Below are 21,272 nucleotides of genomic sequence, written 5' to 3' on the forward strand. Positions count from 1 at the left end.
GTATGGAATGAGCTGCCAGAGCTGCAACATTTAAGAGGCATTTGGATGGGTATATAAATAGGAAGGGTTTGGAGGGATATAGGCCGGGTGCTGGCAGGTGGGAGTAGATTGGGTTGGAATATCTGGTCGGCATGGATGGGTTGGACTGAAGGGTCTGTTTCCATGCTGTAGATCTCTATGACTCTAAGATGCCATGACCAGACCTATATTCCCCTCCTGTCCCTTGTATGTCTTCCGCAGGGACCATTCCCTCTGGGGCATCCTGCACCACTCCCACCACCAATCCGCGCTGCCCCCGCCCCTCCGGCTCCCTGAAGCTGCAGGTGTAATATTGCCCGTTTACTTCCTCCCTTTTCAGTATCCAAGGGCCCAAACATACTTCCAGGTGAAGTAGCACTTTACCTGACATCACACAATCTAGTCCACCGTGTTCGCTGCTTACAATGTGGTCTCCTCTACATTGGGGAAACGAAATGTCGACTGTGTGAGTACTTCACAGGACACCTACGTCCTATCCGTAAAAAAAAAGACCCTGAGCTTCCTGTTGCCTACCACTTTAACACCCCACCCTGTTCCCTGGCCAACATCTTTATCTGAGGCTTGCTACAGTGCTACAGTGCTCCAGTGAAGCTCAGCGCAGGCTGAAAGAACAGCACCTCATTTTCCATTTGAGGATCCTGCAGTCCTCTGGTCTCAATCTTAAGTTCAAACTTTAGGGCTTGAGCTCTCCCATGTCCTTACCCCAACCCTCACACCCCAGGCCTTATTATCACATGGTCTGCTATTACAAATAACCCATTGTTAGCCACCAACAGTTCCCATTAACAGCTATTCAACTTCCTAGCTGGATTGTTATCACTCCTTTGTCTGTCTAACTGTTGTTCCCTCTCTTTGGGCTCTAAAACCTACCTATTATTTACTCCTTACCCCCTCCTTCCACCTAATCTTCTGCATATAAACTGACATTTTCCTCGCTACCATCAGTTCTGAGGAAGGATCACGTGACCTGAAACATTAACATTGATTTCTCTCCAGTTGCTGCCAAATCTATTGAGTTTTTCCAGCAATTGCAGTTTTTGTTTGTGTAAGGAATTAGTAATGGTAAGCCAGTGACAAGTAAAGCTGATTATGGGGACCTACTAATGGGCTGTGCTGAAAGCAAACATTGCCATGACAGGGCTGGGGTGTGGGGGTGGGGAAAGCACATGGATGAAGCTGTTCAGGCCCAAAAAGTATTGAACTGTATATTGACTCCGGAAGACTGCAGCGTCCCCGGAATGGAAAACGTGTTGCTGTTCTTCCAGTCTCACTAAAGCACTGCAGCATGCCCCAGACAATGATGTTGGCCAGGGAATATGGTGGTGTGTTGAAGTGACAGGGCGTTTTTGTGGACAGACATCAGTGTTCTGCAAAGAGATTGTCCAATCTATGTTTTGGCTCCACAGTGTGGTTGAGACCACATTGTGATCAGCAGATATAGCCAGCTAAATGGAGTGAGGTGCAGGTAAATTGCTGCATCGCCTGGAAAGTGTGCCTGGGGCCTTGGATAGTAAGGAGGGAGGACATAAATAGGATGTATTGCACCTTCTGCCATTGCATGGGAAGGTGTCATGGGGATGTGGGGAGGTATTGGGAATAGAGGAGTGGACCAGGGTGTACTGGTGGGTATAGTCCCTCTGAACGCTGTTGGTGGGCATCCCGCTGCAAGTGGCAGAAATGATAACTAATCATCCTCTGGATGTTTGTACTGGTGGCGTGAGAAGTGAGGGCCAGGGAATACTATCACTGCTGTAGGAGGGATAGGAAGGGGTGATGGCTGAAGTGCGAGAGATGGGTCAGATATGACTGGGGTCCCTGTCAACCACAGTGGGGGTGGGGGGGGAATCCTCAGTTGAGGAGAAACATGTTCTGAGGCCCCCTCTGCAGAAGATAGATGCAACAGAACAGCTGTGAAGGAGATGGAGAAACTGGAAGACTGGGATGGAGTCCGTAAAGGAATCAGGGTGTCAGTATATATAGTCCAGGTAACCATGGGAGTCTGTAGGTTTGCAATGGATATTGGTGGCTAACCTATGGAATGGAATGGGAGATGTGGAGGAGGGGAAGGGAGGAGTGAGAGATGGACTAGGTGAAAGTGAGAGCAGGGTGGAAATTGGAAGTGAAATTGATAAATCTTTTCAATTCTGAGTAAGAGAGGGAAGCAGCACCGATGATGTCATTGATATACCAGAGAAAGAGCTGTGAGGAGTGGCCCTGTATAGAAGTGGAACAAGGAATGTTCCACGTACCTGGCAAAGACAAGGCATAACTGGGGCCCACGTGGGTACCCATGGCCACACTTGATCTGACGAAAGTTAAAGGAGAAGCTGTTCTCAATGGGGAAATGAAACACAGACTGGGTGACTGCTTTGATGAACACATATGATCTGCCCACAAAAATGACCCTGAGTTTGCAGCTGCCTGCCACACCAACACACCACCATGCTCCCTGGCCAACATCTCCGTCTCAGGCTTGCTGCAGTGCACCAGTGAAGATCAGCGTAAGCTGGAAGAACAGCATCACATTTTCCGCTTGGGTATCCTGCAACTTTCTGAGCTCAATATTGAGTGCAATAACTTTAGAACCCGAACAGCTTCATCCATGTGCTTTCCCCATCCCACACCCCAGGCCCTGTCATGGCATAGTTTGCTTTCAGCATTCCCAACTGCTCCCCGTCCCCATTTTCAACTCTTCTTTCTCCCTGGCTTACCATTATCAGTCCCTTTGACTGCCTGACTGCGGTTCTCTCCTTCAGGGCTCTGTCTGCACCTATCACTTATTCCTTTATCAGTCTCCACCCCTTTCCTCAGCATCTTTTCATAGCTGCTATCAATTCTGAAGAAGGGCCACTGGACCTGAAACGTTAACTCTGCTTTGTCTCCAAGGATGCTGCCGGACTTGCTGAGTTTGTCCAGAAATTTCTGCTTTTCCTTCTGATTTTCAATATCTGCAGTTCTTTGTCTTTTATCATAAAGAAAATCAGTCTAACTGTTGCAGCAGTGCATATTGCATTATTCATGTCAATAAGGCAACAGCGAGAAATGAAACTGCAAACCTTTAGATAACATCAATACAACAGCGGTAGCTATAATTCTTGGGTACAGCAGCTGCTCCCAGGCACCAATAATGAAGTGAGGAATGCTACATGCCCTTTGTTGGTCTGACTGACAGCTGACATTAAAAGAAAGTTATTTTTCAAAAGAAAAGAAATTATATCAAGAGACAAGAGATGGCAGCTGGCACACTAGAAAGGCCAGTTTGCTCGGTCCTAGTTTTGAAATGCCGTAGGTAGAGGAACAACTGATGAATACATCGCCTATTGAGAAATTAACTTTTGTTTCATCGAAGAATGTTAACCGCTGGCAGGGGAATTCAATTCTGTTTGAGGAGAAACACAAGAGTGAAGAAATTATCAACACCCAAACTGATTCTAGTGGATCAGAACAAAGGTCATTCAAACTTGCATGAATGGAAGAATATTGTGCAAGTTCTGCAAATGCGTCAACATTAAGGCTCTCCGTGAGCAGGTCAGATTGTGTCGGACAGAGAGACCTGTGTCATTGGCAATACGCAAAGGTAATGAACTGTCAATCTAGTAAGCAGATTGGAATGAACTCTCGACTGGGGCACATGGTCTCCGAGCTGTGCAAGCACAGATCAGACAGCCAATGGCTCCATTGTTAGTGATGACTCGAACAGCATGGTGCTCAAAGAAGGTGTCTCAGTGGAGAGACTAATGAATCTGCACACAGAGTTCAGCCGATTGCAACAAAATCTCTGCTGGCACTGCATCCCCTTCACTGAAACAATTCCTGATGAAGGACTCCTGCCCGAAATGTCGTTTTACTGGCTCCTTGGAAGCTGCCTGATCTGCTGTGCATTTCCAACACCACTCTAATCTTGACTCTAATCTCCAGCATCTGCAGTCCTCACATTTGTCTCGAAATTGATACTTACAGAGGAAGGGTGATCTGATTGACTTGCTTGCTTACATAATGGACATGACACCTGCCATATACGTAAAGGAGGTTATGGAGTCTGCTCTTGTAGGCGAAGGCAAAGCTGTCTAGTGTTCTTAGGAGAGCAAGTGGCAACATGGAGATGATTGGCATCAGCAGGCATGTGAATCCTATCGAATAAAATCAAAACCTGGGCTCAGTGCCATATGGCTGCTTCATTAGGACAAGACAGGATAGGCCGATGAGTTGTAGGTAATATCTTTAAAAATACTGAGCTCTTGGTCATCTGACCTAATTTCCCTTACATGGCTCAGTGTTATACTTCATTTTATATAGTTCCTAGAAAGGGTCTTGGCATGCTTTGTTACATTGAAGACCCTATACAACCATAAACCGATCAAGTCTCAGTTCACAAAGAGGATTATTGAACCATTCATTCATGAAAGTTCCCACTGGGCTTATAATGGGCACATTCATGTGGATGTTTTGGATGCTGAACTATTCACATCCTTACACTGAGTTCAGCTGGGAATGTTGGTGGTGGGAATGGAGTGGTGATTTTTGATGGGTGTCGTCTCTCTTCCTCTTCTCTCAGTGGAGTCCATGCTCCCTAATGTTTGATGATGCAATAATCCAGGATTCTGGATGGACTAAATGATGGGAACCACATTGTACGGCATTGCATAGATATTAAAGCACAGAAAATACCATTCTGTTTGGCTGGTCCGTGCCAGTGGTTAGACTCCAAACAAGCCTCCCATTCTCTTTAAGTGAGTCCTATATACTAATCTAAGTTAACAAAGAACAGTAGAGCACAGGAACAGGCCCTTCGGCCCCATCAAGACTGTACTGACACATGATGCCTTTCTAAACTAAAACATCTTTTGCCTCTGATTAGTCTGAATCCCTCTATTCGCTGCCTGTTCATATATCTACCAAGATGCCTCCACCACCTCCTCTAGCAGCACATTCCAGTCACTTCCCACCCTCTATGTCAAAAAACCTGCCTCTCACATCTCCTTTAAACTTTTCTCCTTTTACTTGTCCCATAGTAATTGACATTTCTACTCTGGGAAATCCATTCTATCTACGTCTCTCATAATTCTGTAAACTTCTATCAGGTTACCCCGTACCCTTTGATATTCAAGTGAAAACAAAGCAAGTTTGTCCAGTCTCTCCTCATGGGCTTTACCCTCCAAACCAGGCAATATCCTGTTTCTATACCCTCTCCAAATGTGGCCTAACTGAAGTTGACTACAGCTGCAGCATGACTTACAAATGTTTAAACTCCCTGCTCCAGCTGATGAAGGCAAGCATGCTGTATGCCCTTTCTACCACTTTATCCACCTGTGTTGCCATTTTCAGGGAACTGTGGACCTGTCCATGGCAATCCCTCTCTGTTAGAACTGCTAATAGTTCAGCCATTGTCTGTATACCTCCCTCCTGTATTAGATCTTCCAAAATGCATCACCTCACATTTGTCTGGATTAAACTCTGTCGTCATTTCTCAGCCCAAGTCTCGAGACTTTCTATAACCTCTGGCAAACCTTCACTCAGTCCGTAGCTGCCCCAACCTTGTGTGTCATTCGCAAACTTACTAATCAGACCACTTGCATTCTCCTCCAAATCAATTATATATATTCCAAACCACAGGGGTCCCAGCACTGATCGTAGATCTGCAGTCAGAAAACACCCTTCCACTGTTACTTTGTTTTCTATGACCAATCGAGTGCTGCATCCATCCAAACAACTCATTGCGGATCCCATGTGACTTCAACTTCTGAATCAGCCTGCCATGAAGTCAAAGCCTGTCAAAGGCCTTTTTAAAATCCATAAAGACAACATCTACCACCCTGTCCTCATCAATTAGTTTTGTCACTTCCTCAAAAAACTTAAGGTTTGTGAGACATGACCGTCCCTACACAACGCTGGGCTGCCTATCGCTATATTTTTCTAATTGTGAGTAAATCTTATCCCTAAGAATCTTCTCCAATAATTTACCTACCACTGACATAAGGCTCACTGGCCTGTCATTTCTCAGGGTACCACTGTTGTCCTTTTTAAACAAAGGAACAACACAGGCTGCTCTCCAGTCCTCTCGGACTGCTTCTGTGACTAAAGAGAATTTAAAGATTTTGTACAAGGCCCCAGCAATTTCTTCGCTTGCTTCCCTCAGCATTCTGGGATAGATCTCATCAGGTCCTGAGGATTTGTCTACCTTAATGCTTTTCAAAACACCCAACACCACCTCCTTTCTTACATTGACATGCCCCAGAACATCAACATATCCCTGTTTGGACTCACCATTCATCATCTCCTTCTCCTTTGTGAACGCAATGCAAAGAATCTGTTAAGGATCCCATCCACTTCTCTGGCTCTATGTATTAATTTCTTCCTTTATCCTTGAGTGGACCTACCCTTTCACCAGCCACCCTCTTGCTCCTTCTGTATAAAATGCTTTCGGATTTTCCTTAACCCGGTTTACCAAAGACATTTCATGGCTTCTTTAAACCCTCCTAATTCCTTGTAAGAGTTATTTCCTGGTATCTTTGTATTAGTTGTGGCCTCTGTCTGTCTTCAGTTTCCTAAACCTTGCTTCCTTTATCTTTTTGTCTAAGATCTCAAATTCTCATCTTCTGAGATTCCTGAATCTTGACATCCTTATCTTTTATTTTCACAGGAACATGCTGGTACTGAACTCCAATCAACTGACCTTTAAAAGATAGGCCAGATGTGGATTTACCCTCAAACAGTTGCCCCCAATCTACATTCTCCAATTCCTGTCTAATATTGTGGCAGGTAGCCTTCTCCCAATTTAGTGATTAACATTATAGATTAAAATTTGTCTTCTAAGTAATTATGCATGAAGGTGATTCAACCAAAAGTGGAATATCACACGGTTAAATCTGTACTTTGTGAATATTTGATTGAGTCTGTCTGAGAGTGTGAGGCCAGGAAGGTGATGGCCTAGTGGTATTATCACTGCACTATTAATTCAGAAACCAAGGTAATGGTCTGGGGACACAGGTTCAAATCCCATCATGGTAGATGGAAACTGAAGAAGGGCTCATACGCGAAACGTCAATTCTCCTGCTCCTTGGATGCTGCCTGACCTGCTGTGTTTTTTCCAGATGGAAACTGAATCAAATAAAAATCTGGAATTAAGAGATTGATGATGACTGTGAAATAATTGTCAGGAACAACAAACTCACTCATGTCCTTTAGGGAAGTATATATGCCATCCTTATGGCGTACATGTGACTCCAGACCCAACCAACATTTTTGACACTTAGCCAGCCTCTGTGCCATCAGGGATTGACAATAAATGGCTGGCAAGCCAGTGATGCCCTCATCGCTTGAATTATTTTTTTAAAAAGTAGAGACTTTGAGCAACTTTTTAGGGCCTTGAAAACAGATAAAAGGGATAGGCAGTGTTCAGAGGCATTACAATGATCAGATAGGTAATTAAATGTCTTCGAATGAAGTTAAAAGTTGACTGAATTGCTCAGATTAGCTGGTCCACTTAATGTGCTATACATGACCCTGTTGGATTTGAATTCAGTAGTAATCAGGAATGATTTGTATCCTTCGTCTAATGATGGTCTGTACTAATGTTAAACTGGGACAGATTGTGGAAGTGATGGGGACTGTAGTGGAACTAATTTTACCCATGAATTAAATCAGAATGTTTAAAGTTGAAACATTTTAAACTAATATGCCTCCATTCTCGGTTAATTAGCATTCATACTGACTCTGGCTGCATTAAAATCAAAGCACACAAGATTCATAGAGCACCATAAAGCCCATTATTTTTTAACCTCTCCACATAATTAATTTTTAATACAAGATATAAATGGAGTTCATTATAAAGAACTATGGGAACTGACCTATACCCAAACAATAGTAATAATTCACAGATAACCGAGGTGTCAGGTCAAGCCACTCTCAAGACAAAATACAGTTTATTGATCTTCACAATACGGAGGCTATTAATTCCCCTACAATTGTAATCTATAATGTTAAATTATTTTCCTCATTTCATACTCCCATGTATTAGGCATTGTGGCACTCAACAGGGATTGCATATTTCAGGAATTTAAAAGGAAACACTGCACACAGAAATGTAAATGGAACGTCAGTTAAACAGCAAAATACTGGAACTATGTAATCTCTGCTCTGTGTCCATCAGATTTCTACGAAACACACTCTGTTGTAAAGATCTTCACAGATAAATCACTAATTCCAGCATTTTGCTGTTTAACTGAAGTTCCGTTTACATTTTTGTGTGCAGTGTTTCCTGTTAGATTCCAGAAATGTGACATTCCTTAAGAAACATAAGAAATAATCACAAAAGACTCTCCAATCCCTCAAGCCTGCTCCAGTATGTAATAAGATTGGACCTCAATCAGAAATCATTGGATTCCCAACATTCCCTCAGTTCTCTGAAAGTTCAAAAGTCTTAACCTTGGAAAGATTCAATGAGTGAGCACAGAATTTCAAAGATTCACAAGCCTTGAAATGAAGACATTTCATCCCATCTGATTCTGAAGTGGCTGGTCCCTGATAATCGTTCCTTCCAGACTCTTGAAACCAGAGGAAACAGCTTCCCAGCATTTATCCTGTCAAGGCCTCACAGACTCTGACATATTTCAATGAAATCCTTTTTATTTTTGTCATACCAGGGTCTCATGAAGAACAAGCCTGGAAATCACTCTTGTTAGCCTTTGCTGCATACTTCCTTGAAGGAACGTCCATTCTCCCGTAGGTACAGATACTAGGTGTTCCAATAACACCACACACAATTGCAGCAATAGGTTCTTACTCCAGTGTCCACACCATAAACTTTTACGTAGCACACACTTTCCTTTGGCAGCAATCCTTGTGGTGCAATGGTAGGGTCCCTACCTCTCAGCTGGAAGATCCAGGTTCAAGGCCCATCTGCCTGTAGATGTCGGAATATGCCCGAGCTGGTTGATTAAATGACAATTTGCTTTCTCAATTCTTTAACCTACCTACATGTTGAATTTCTCATGGAATGATTATCCCCAACAGCATTTAATGATGCCTCATCATCTATAAATTAAAAACGCTTTGTTATTCTTCCTAACAAAGTGAATTATTTCCCATTTCCCCACTTAATATTCTACCTAATGCCACTGTGCTGGCATTTGGCGTGGCGCAGTGGCTCAGCGGTTAGCTGTCTCACAGTGCCAGAGACCTGGCTTCAATTCCAGCCTCGGGCGACTGTCTGTGCAGAGTTTGCATATTCTTCCCGTGTCTGCGTGGGTTGCTTCTGGCTGCTCTGATTCTCCCCCACAGTCCAAAGATGTGCAGGTGAGGTGGATTGGCCGTGCTAAATTGCCCATTGTGTTCAGGAATGTTATCCATGGGAAATTCAGGGTTACAGGGTGGGGGTAGGTCTGTGTGGGGTGTACTTCAGAGGGTCGGTGTAGATTCAATGGGCTGAACGGTCTGCTTCCGCACTGTAGGTATTTTATGATGCTCCTGTTCTACCAAAATCTCTCTGCAATTCTTTGATCTGAATTTTTACCACTTGCCCACTACCTCCAATTACTCCCTCCTCTCGTACCTTCTGCCCCCTACCATGATCGGCTGTCACTTTCCACACTTCACCCTCCTCAAGGCCCTCATCTCTTTGCAGAGTGAAGTGACAGAGACTGCAGCAGATCATGGAGACCTCCCACAGAAGGGAGATGCAGGGCAGCCCTTAATTGGTGCAGCCACCAGAGACGTTACTCTGACCTGTGATGCCATGTCAGTTGTGAAACAGATGTGTCTGTCGAACGCCTCAGTGAAGAGGCTGTCAAGGTGTGTCATGCATCCATCGCCACCCTCTCAGGACCCCTGGAAGTTGAAGGCCTCACTTGCCTCTGGATGGAAGACCCTCAGCATGTCTAGGCCCTCCAGACCCAGACACCTCTTGGGGACACCTGACCAAATCTCCAGGACCAATGGGGTCCTCTGCCAAGCGAGCTCCTCTCACTCCCCAGCTACAGAACCAGGGACTACAGAGGAACCTCACTTATCCGAATGTCAATTATCCAAATTTCGGGTTATCCGAAGAAGATCTCAAGGTCCCGATAGAAACATTACATCAAAGAGGTGTTACCAACACTGATCGTGACATTTTGTTTACAATTCGGCTTACTGCAGTGCTGCAAGGAACAGTCCTGGACATCGATGGGAGTCCAGGCACCGTCTCCAAATGACTGACCTCCCGCTCTCTCTCTCTCTCCACACTTTCTCTGGAGTTCTACACAGAGATGTACCCTAACCCTCTTCCTTCTCCAGATAATCTCTCCAACATTGTCCTGTACAGTGCAAAAGTGGAACCTGTCAAAAAGTTGTGTGTGTGCGTGTGTGTGTGCGTGTATGTGTGTGTGCGCGTGTCTGTCTGTGTATGTGTACACGCACACATGTGCGCTATTTTGAGACTCACCCCTCAGAGGAAGTAGCAGTCTTGCTGTTGGTGCCCAGTCTGGCTGCCATCTCCATTCCGGGGGCGGGGGTGTGTGGGCAGAGCAAGGAAAAAGGAGACTTCAGAGAACTCCGAGGCCCAGAGGAGAGACATTGAATCAGTTATCCGAATAATCAATTATCTGAATGCAACACTGCCCGCCCATCTTGTTTGGATAATCAAGGTTCCTCTGTACATTGAGACAGCATGGGAGGGAGGGAACGAAGAAAGCTATTGAGGGCATTTTGGGGATACAGTGACAATGAACCATAAATGATTTCTCACGTTCGTATAAACATTTTTATTTTGCCCCAGTAACTGTTTGTTCGAGTCTCTCTGTAACCCTGAATGTAAATATGCCAGCGCAATGCCACGGGATTGATGTCTGTGTTGAGATGCTGGTTAGTACGTTTGCAAATAACACCAAAATTGGAAGTGTGGTGGACAGAGAAGAAGGTTTCCTCAGAGTACAACAGGATTTTGATCAGTTGGACCAAGGAGCTTAATTTAGATAAGCTGCATTTTAGAAAGGCAAATCAACGCAGGACTTATACACTTAATGGTACCTGGGGAGTGTTGCCCAACAAAGAGACCTTGGTGTGTAGGTTCATAGTTCCTTGAAAGTGGAGTCCAGATTGACAGAGTATTGGTATGTTTGGTACGCTTGGCTTTATTGGACAGTGAATTGAGTAAAGGAGCTGGGAGGTCATGTTGTAGCTGTACAGGACATTGGTTGGCCACCAGGAGAAAGTGAGGACTGCAGATGCTGGAGATCAGAGTCGAGAGTGTGGTGCTGGGAAAGCACATGCCCAAAATGTTGATTCTCCTGCTCCACGGACGCTGCCTGACCTGCTGTGCTTTTCCAGCACCACAATCTCGACATTGGTTAGGCCTCTAGCAGAATACTGTGTTCAATTCTGCTCTTCCTGCTATAGGAAGGATGTTGTGAAACTTGAAAGGGTTTAGAGAAGATTTACAAGGATGTTGCCAGGGTTGGAGGATTTGAGCTATAGGGAGAGGCTAAATAGGCTGGGGCTGTTTTCCCTGGAACATTGGAGGCTGAGGGGGTGATCTTATAGAGGTTTACAAAATCACGGGGGGCATGGATAGGGTAAATAGACAAGGTATTTTGCCTGGGTTAGGGGAGTCCAAAACTAGACGGTATAGGTTTAAGATGAGGGGTGACTTATTCATGCAGAGGGTGGTGCATGTGTGGAATGAGCTGCTAGAGGAGGTGGTGGAAGCTGATACAATTACAACATTTAAAAGGCATCTGAAAGGGTATATGAATAGGGAGAATTTAGAGGGATATGGGCCAAGTGCTGGCAAATGGGACTAGATTAGGTTAGGATATCTGGTTGGCAAGGACATGTTGAACTGAAGGGTTTGTTTCCGTACTTTATAGCTCTGTGACTCTGACTCTATGATTCAATGCTGCTATAGCTTCTGGAAGGATGAGGACCAAGGCAATGTGTCTGACTAACACATCACCCGTCATCCCTTTACTTCCCTGGCTTTTCTATGCAAGAGTGCTGGTGTGAATGAATGGGTACTGATATCCAGAGCAGGGAGGTGTACAGCACACAGTGAGTCAATGTATTAACATCACCAGGGATTAGGGATCTGCAGGTCCATGTCCTGTACAGTTCCCTGGTCTGTGTGGAATGTTGTTTCCTTTTAACAGGCCTCACACTGTGGGTTCTGCAGTCCCATCCTTCACAGGTGAACACTTACCTCACCCACTCTGGGTGTGGACACAGCCATTTTCTTTCCCATTGCATACTCTGACCTATCTGGACGATGGAAGGCAGCAGTGAGCACTGTTCTGGCAGTGAATTCCAGCCTCCACCAGTGTGTGTTAATAAGGCCCTGAACATCCACATTCCCTGTCCTGACTAATTTTCCCGTCAACCTGATTCCCTGCTCATTTCCCTGTCTTCCCAATCCTGGCATATGAGGTAACCCTTTCAAATGTGGTCATACCCTCAATTAAAGCCACAGTGTTCCTGGCTGTGGATCCTGCCTGTGCTTTACCATATGGCCATTTACAAATACTGCCACTTCACTCACAACACAGTGAGTCCCCTCAGGATCTTATGCTACAAGTAAGTCATCTCAGATGCTTCAAGACTCCAGCGGATACAGTCCTAGCCTGGTCTTGCCTTTCCTAGTAAGGCAATCTGCTCATTCCAGGTATTAGGAGGAAGTAAGGACTGCAGATGCTGGAGCATGTGGCGTTGGAAAAGCACAGCAGGTCAGGCAACATCCGAGGAGCAGCAGAATTAATGTTTTGGGCAAGGGCTTATGCCCGAAATATCGATTCTCTTATTCCAGGTATTAGTCAAGTAAAATTTTGTCTGAACGATTTCTAACATCCTTCCATAGGTACAGTGACTAGCACTGTACACAGTGTTCCAGATCCAGTCTCACCAATGCCCTGTAGAACTGGCATATAATCTCCCTACACTTGTATTCAATTAAATAGATTATTTAACTGCTAAACAGCAACTGTTCCAATACAGTAATATCCACATAAACACGCCCTTGACAAAGGCAAATTCACCAAATAGATCATCACACTCTGTGTTATAGATTCCTCATTCACATGAAACTAAATACCGCAGAATCCTGCTGTCATAACTGTGTGCTTCACATTCAGTCTGCTTATTTGTTATTTAGTAGAAGATATCACCTTGCACAGGGATTGCTGTAACGAAAGTTTGCCCGATGATTACTGCAAGTATAATCCGCCTCTGAATAGCTTGATTTAGCAGACTGTAGGTTGCATGGAAAAATATGGCGCCCATTTTGATGGTCTCATGCGATACATGCTTGCAAATTGTACAGGAAGCACTCTATTATTGGGCACTTTGTCAAACAAACTGCCTGAAAACAGCGATCATGCTGAGAAACAAATCGCTTGTTAAACTGTCAATCCTGATCTAAAGGTGACATTTTACATTCAAAATAGGCACAGCCAAATCATACAGTTGAAATGAAAAGCTTCAGACAGAGGCCCTACAGTTGTATTACAAGAAACACTATGTGTCACTGCAAATAAAATCTTCCCAATGCCATTTAATAGATGAAATCAGTCTTAGTGGTTTAAGACCACAGCAAAACTCATTATGCTTGAAACTGTGATGGCGTTAACCATCAGACAAAAATCAGAGAATTTCCTGAATTTTGAAAAAGTATACAGAAAAAAAATTATTCAACAGTCACAAAACAGGAGCTGATCATTACATCATCTGTGTTGTGTTGGTCGATTTTTAACATTTACTAGCTAGTTTCATCAAATGCAATTTCAACCTGAAACAAGGTTTCTCAACCTGCTGCATTGTGAAGACTTTTTCCAGAGGTCAGTGAAATATGAGCCTGATCTATACGACAGCATTAAAACAATAACAGGACTGAGAAACTAACACAATGTGCTTATTGCATTTCTTCACGCATATCCACCAGCTCAGATAGACAGCGAAATGAAGCCTCCAGGCTCCAGAAAGTTTCTCTGCTATGCTACTCGAATACCACAGGGAAATTTTAGATACACTATGTACTCATGTAAAAGTCAAATTTTTTAGACTATTTTTTAAGGTTAAATGTATGGGGTCGACTCAATTAGATTAGATTACCTACAACGTGGAAACAGACCATTCGGCCCAACAAGGCCATACCGACCCTCCAAAGAGTAACCCATCCAGAACCATTACCCCTGACTAATGCACCTAACACAATGGGCAATTTAGCATGGCCAATTCACCTAACTTGCACATCTTTGGATTGTGGGAGGAAACCAGAGCACCCTGAGGAAACCCACGCGGACATGGGGAGAATGTGCAAACTTCACAAAGACAGTCGACTGAGGCTGGAATTAAATACGGGTCCCTGGCACTGTGAGGCAACAGTGCTAACCACTGAGCCACCGTGCCACCCAATGTTGACTATTACGTAGATACTACTTTTGAAGGGCTGGAATTCATGATACAGTCTGAAATACCATATTATTAGTAGAAGCCTAATTGATTTCTAAACAAATCAAGAAAAAAACCACAAAGGAAGGTTGTCTTCTGACTCTGACCTGATGTGATATAAACTTTCGCGCCAAATTCTTCCATTTCCCTCCATTTTCTCTCATTTACTGTTGTTTTAGTTTAACAAACTAACAAATTAACTGAAAAAAATTCATTTCCACATCATAATATTTATGGACAGGATAATATCTTGACTCACAAATGTTGACCTGTTATCTGTGAAGACCTAGGGTCAACTTTTACACAAGGAATATGGAAAATTCCCGATTTGTTTTGGTCAAAAGTAAGGATCAACTTTTACTCGGGTATATACGGTAGTTGGTGCTTTCCTGTATTAGCTCACCAATCCAAACAGGAGAATCATTATGCTTGGGGCCCTCTCATTTTATTGGAGTCTCAGGTCGAAGGATGGCTCACATCCCACCTGCTTCAGGCATGTATGATAACATCACTGACCAAGTTGATTAAAAATATCTATTTCAAATCAATTTGGAGGGTGGGGAACAAACAGTTACAGTGTGCCTGACTGGAGAAACAAGAAAGGGATTATAAATCAGAATGAAAAGCACATTCAAAGGAGAAAGCTTTAAAGAAATGGAGAAAAGAGGATTAAGGTGGCTAAAAATGAGCATTGTTCTCCCACCCTTTGTTGTGCTGGCTCCCTCCCAGAGGGAGTGGAAGGTGCAGGTACTGAGAAAAGGTAGAGGGTGCAGGTATACAACTGGGGGAGAGTGACATTTTAAAAAAGGATATAGATTCTTTCATGGAATATGGGCATCACTGTCAAGGCCAGAATTCGTTGCCACCCCTAACTGCCGCAGCTGAATAGTTTATTAAGCCGATTTCAGAAGGTCAGCTGCATTGGTGTGGACCTGGATTCACATGCAGGTCAGACCGACTAAGGATGGCAGATTGGGGTGATATGGTGGCTCAGTGGTTAGCACTGCCACCACACAGCACCAGGGACCTGGGTTCAATTCCACCCTCAAGCGACCGTCTGTGTGAAATTTGCACATTCACCCAGTGTCTGCGTGGGCTTCCTCCAGGTGCTCTGGTTTCCTCCCAAAATCCAAGGATGTGCAGGTTAGGTGTATTTGCCATGTTAAATTGCTGATAGTGTGCAGGCTGGGTGGATTAGCCATGGTAAGTGCAGGGTTACAGGGACAGGTGTGGGTGGGATGCTCTTTGGATGGTCGGTGTGGACTCAATAGGCCAAATGGCCTGTTTCCACACTGTAGGGATTCTATGATTTCCTTCCCAACAACTGTTTTCAGATTCCACCCCGCTGTGACAGGATATGAACCTATGCTTCCACAGCATTGTTATCGACATCTGAATTTACAACACAATGTTATTACCAAAACAGAGCTGAAAAATGTGTTGCTGGAAAAGCGCAGCAGGTCAGGCAGCATCCAAGGAGCAGGAGAATCGACGTTTCAGGCATAAGCCCTTCTTCAGGAATTCCTGAAGAATGCTGCCTGACCTGCTGTGCTTTTCCAGCAAAACATTTTTCAGCTCTGATCTCCAGCATCTGCAGTCCTCACTTTCTCCTATTACCAAAACAGCACCATCTCAGCAAAATGATGGGGGCGGAGTTTAGGAAGATTCAAAGCATGATGGGATATAGACAATATCCATGTTGGCAATGATACAGTGCGGACTGAATGGTAAAGGTAAAGTGACCAGTCCTGATGCTGAAATCAGAACTGCGCATGTTTGTTGTGAGCAATGTGATTTGTCAGTGAAATTAAGTATCTCTCACAAAAGGGTTGTTAATCCCAGCAATTTCGGTGGAAGAAACATTTTCAGTGAATACAACTCCAAGGAATTGCCTTCAGGTCAGGGGCTTCCTGGGAAATACACATTAATCTCTGACTGCACTGTGTTAAATCAAAATTTAGGGATCATGTTCAAGCTATTCTACCAACCAGAAGGGATTTGACAGTACAGAGTAGTTTGCTTTTTCTGGGAGGACACAATTGTGGCAGTGTACAAGAGCTGGGTGATCAGGGTTGGTTATGCCAACATAAAGTGAAACAGTAAGGAAAAAGTGTTCACTGAAAGAGAAATATGGTTTATGAAGAATTGGCTCTGGGAATAACAATAATCTGTCATTATTTATCAGGTTTATCCTTACTTTTAAACTACCATAATCTTAGCATTAAAGATCTAATTGCTTGAATATAGGTAGGGAATCTGTGGATTTTGATACTGGAACAATTGTATTTTACAGTCAAGAATAGAATGGTGCTGGAAAAGTACAGCAGGTCAGGCCGCATCCGAAGAGTAGGAAAATCGATGTTTTCGGGCAAGAACCCTTCATCAGAAATGAGGCTGGGAGTCTCCGGAGTGGAGAGATATCTCTCCACCATGGAGGCTCCCAACCTCATTTCTGATGAAGGGCTCCTGCACGAAACATCGATTTTCCTACTCCTCGGATGCTGCCTGACCTGCTGTGCTTTTCTAGCACCATTCTAATCTTGACTCTGATCTCCGGCATCCGCAATCCTCACTTTCGCCTAATCGTATTTTACAGTGCATTCAGATAGCAACCTAACCCTACCATGCATACTCCAGCTGCAAGTTTGATCTCATTTCTATTACTAAGATAGTTTGCATTGTTGAGAATGGAGCCCCATTGTTGATTGTTTCATAGAAGTAACTGATTGAGTCTCCACACAATGAGTAGGAATTTAACAGAGCAATTGGGGAGCTCAGCACCACCTCTTTTTGAGAAGTTATATCTTTTGCCACTCAGGCATGAATAAGCTGGAACTGAGCCTTCCTTGGGGCAAGGTGAGGAACATGGACTGGAGAACAGGGAGGGGGACAAATTGACAGCAGCAAGATGAGGGGGAAAGCTTTCATCTCCCACCTCAGCCATATTTCTTGATGCTAAGTCCCTCACTCAGGCACTGAACAACTTTGAACAAGGATCACCATTTAGATGCCCATTAGCACTCAAGGGTCTGTTTATTATGCTCCATGTGTGAGCCCTATCCACCACCATGTTAATACCATGGGCCTTCCTGCCACAAATCTGATTGGGTGGAGATGCCACCCTTCTAACTGATTGAATGCCGCCTTGGAGAGCATAAGTTCCTACCCAATAGCTCTGGAGATTGAGCTTGTCCTGAGTCTTAGTATTATCCTCAGGTCTCCATTTACAAATAAATGTGCTTTTATATATGGTTCTTTCACAGTTCTCATTGTAGAAGAGTGGCATCTGTTATTGGTCTCCTGTGTTTTGAATATAAGATGTATTGCTGTACCCCAGCAATAGAATCATGTTCCCGCCAAAACCTGATTTTACAGATCCGTTGACAGGGTCAGGGAGATAGTTCCAGCAATGTGAACCTGTCAAGGCATTGCACAGAGTCACTCTCCAGTGACCAAAACTGCAGAACTAGCAAATATAAAAAGCATGGATTCAATTCTACCTCTTAATCAGCCTTAATTTGGAATGCCCACAAAAGAAGGTACACATTTTAGTCAATGTGTATAGCAACAGACAAATTGTGGGACAGAGTGTAACTTGTTAGGGATTAAATAAGATTAATTAATGAGGCTTATAAACCAACTGTCAATCTATATTGGTTTATATTTCAGAAAAAAATAATGCTCTTGAATTTTATTTTAAAAATGCTTGCGTTTGAAGAGTTTCCCGATTTAGGAGATGCCTCGCTTAATGTGTCATTCAATGTACAGTTGTAGGTAACAAGGTTAATTGAGTACTTGAGCGTGTTGAAAACTTGATTCCATGTTAAAATGAATTATTTTAACCCTGTACAAGACATTGACCAGGGCTGTCCATGCACAATGATGTGCCTATAGTGACAGTCAGAGAAATGAATTGCAAGACTCAATACTGCAAGCCAAGAGAATAGGCTGACAGAATTGAACCTAGCTGCAGAAAATAACTCTGAGATTGCCCTTAAAAATGCTGAAATGTCACAGATGACATAGCTCCAGCTGCTTATTTGATTAAAATACATTTCTCGGTGTAGAAGTATGTAGTAAAAAATTAACAAGACTAAGATGAGACTAGAAATGAGAAAATTACCCTTCACTGTGTAGCAGATATTTGGCAGAGATTCCCAGAAGAGCTCAGCATTACAAATAGACAGAAGGTCTTTGTATAGATCTGAACAAAATGCTCAGCAGTCACCCCACATACAGTTTTGAGAATTGCTTGCCATTAGCAGGCTGCTTCAAAGGACCATTTACCTCAAGTTGAATAACTGCGACAATTCCTTTTATTGAATAGCAATATACAGATCTTCTTACAACCCGTCTAACAATGAATTACATAATCTAACATAAATTGCCTCTGCTTCCATATGCTTGCTTTTGCCATTCTTCGAATGACAATTTCTTTCTTGTGATGGAACTGCTTACCATTCCCTGTCTGTTTACTCCAGCACTTAACTGCTCAGCTCTTGTCAATTTTTCTTCAGACTAAAACAAAATATATACTTATCACCAACTCTTGTTGCATCTCCCAGAAATAAGAAACTTTGGCAATTACCCTAGAGGCATTGGTTCACTTCTCACCTGGTTTGAGACCCACTTCCCAAAATCGAAGGGGTTTTCCAGTTAAAATGAGAAAGCTGACACCAAGTAGTTTGGTGTATCTGGGACACAGTATCTCTGGTGTATCTCTGCCAGGGGTACTTCTGGGAAAGAGCATGGCAGAGAAAATCGCCCAACATTTCTGGTTGGTCCTCAGTAACATGCTGATGTCAGACAACTAAACAAAATGGGCTGTACATTGGTGAAAATCAGTTGTCCTGAAAGCTAGTTCTTTTAAGGTTCTGGATTCAGACCTTCCACACAGAAGCAAACACAAAAATTAAAGCTGATGCTCCAGTGCAGTGCTGAGAGACCTCTGTGGCATTCCAGTGAGATATTAAAGTGAAGACACTGTTGCTTCCATGAATTCAGGTTCACTAGATAATGGTGGGAGAGGAATGCACCCTCATTGCTGGTGCACATATTATGAGGCACTTATGGGCAACACAGTGGCTCAGTGGTTGGCACTGCTGCCTCACAGCACCAAGGGTCCAAGTTTGATTCCTGCCTTGGGCAACTGCCTGTGTGGAGTTTGCACATTCTCCCCGTGTCTGTGTGAGTTTCCTCCCATAGTCCAAAGACGTGCAGGTTAGGTGGACTGACCATGCCAAATTACTGTATAATGTCCAGGGAGTATAGGTTGGATGAATTAATTGTGGTAAACGTGGGTCACAGGGAGATGCTTTTAGGAGGGTTGGTGCAGACTCAATGGACCGAATGGCCTCTCTCCACGCTGTAGGGATTCTATAAGTATTGACAGCAGCTCTACAAATTGTACATTTTTATAATGTCTCAGCTTTTCAATAAATCAAAAACTGCGTATAGATCGACTTCTGTTCTCCTCCATCTCCAATTGGGCAACTGATGCATTTGCCTATTTGTTGGCCACAAATGGTCCCATGCATTATTTCAAATAACAGAGAGTTATCCCAGGTCTCCTGACCAAAATTAATCCCTCAATCAATGTGAGAGAAGGCAGACTCTCTGTCGTGATTGCATTGCTGCTTGCAAGTGTTTGCTCAGTCTTAGCCGCTGTCTTTCCTGCATTAGAACAGTGACTTACATTCTGAATTAAGTTAAAAATCACACAACACCAGGTTATAATCCAACAGGTTTACTTGGAAGCACTAGCTTTTGGAGTGCAGCTCCTTCATCAGGTGGTTGTGGAGAATAAGACCATAAGACACAGAATTTATAGCAAAAGATTTCAGTGTATGTTGAAAGTATATGTTGAACAAACCTGGACTGTTGTTAAGTCTTTCATCTTTTAGAATGGGTTGCTGGTTTTGGCTTATTAATATGCAAATCGCAGAACTTCTTTTAAGTCACCTTCTCGACATAACTTAAGGTTTTATAACAAAAGGTGACATCTCAGCTCAGACAATGCATTAAAGGTGGGAGGTTAGAGTCTGCCTGTATCGAATCTTGAGTCAGACTGGTGCTATTTCCAAGTCACCTTCTCGACATAACTTAAGGTTTTATAACAAAAGGTGACATCTCAGCTCAGACAATGCATTAAAGGTGGGAGGTTAGTCTGCCTGTATCGAATCTTGAGTCAGACTGGTGCTATTTCCAAAATGGAATTTACAAAATATTACAGGTTTTGACTGCCTGCAGATTGTGCATCTTTGGAGCAAAATATAACGTATCTGTATCATCCGCTCTGTATATACTTCACTGGCTGAAAAGTGCATTGAGATATCCAGTGGCCATGTAAAGTGCTTATATAAATATTACTCTTTCTTTTCCTTTTTTTGCTGCTGGAAGCCAGGATAGTGAAAGTACGATCAAGGGGAAGATTCCCTGCTGAGCTCAGTGGGGGCATCCTGCTGCTGCCAAACCATAAGGAAACCCAGTCGGAAACAAAGTTCTTCTTGTAACTCTTAATGTGGATCCTGAGAGTTTGACAGTGTTTATAAATAGTATCCAAGGCTAGATGATGTGATTGAAGCATTTTAAAGGTGGCCCTCCTCGCTTGCAAAACATTTTTAAAAAGCGATATTTTCTAAGCAACCTGTTCAGATATGTTCTGACATATCTTGGAACAGATGGATTTAAACCCAAGCTTCCTAGCTCAGAAGCAGGGACACTATCACTGCACCACATGAGGCCAAACAGAGTCATAAAGTTGCAGAGATGTACAGCACAGAAACAGACCCTTCAGTCCCACTCATCCACGCCGACCAGAT

The 21,272-nt window shown here is 43.5% G+C and overlaps 1 protein-coding gene and 1 long non-coding RNA gene across 6 annotated transcripts in view; both read right to left on the bottom strand.

Moving 5' to 3' along the window:
* LOC122557946 overlaps nucleotides 1–6,805 on the bottom strand; it is an 11,533-nt gene extending 4,728 nt beyond the window's left edge. Inside the window, exon 1 of the long non-coding RNA XR_006313985.1 lies at nucleotides 6,678–6,805. This is a non-coding gene — a long non-coding RNA (uncharacterized LOC122557946). The remainder of the gene's footprint in view (nucleotides 1–6,677) is intronic.
* The window catches only part of LOC122557945 (N-acetyl-beta-glucosaminyl-glycoprotein 4-beta-N-acetylgalactosaminyltransferase 1-like), a 667,804-nt gene that overhangs the window by 210,573 nt on the left and 435,959 nt on the right, over nucleotides 1–21,272 (bottom strand). The gene's annotated exons all lie outside the window — the stretch shown is intronic.

The sequence above is a fragment of the Chiloscyllium plagiosum genome, chromosome 16 (assembly GCF_004010195.1).
Source record: "Chiloscyllium plagiosum isolate BGI_BamShark_2017 chromosome 16, ASM401019v2, whole genome shotgun sequence".
NCBI lineage: Eukaryota > Metazoa > Chordata > Chondrichthyes > Orectolobiformes > Hemiscylliidae > Chiloscyllium > Chiloscyllium plagiosum.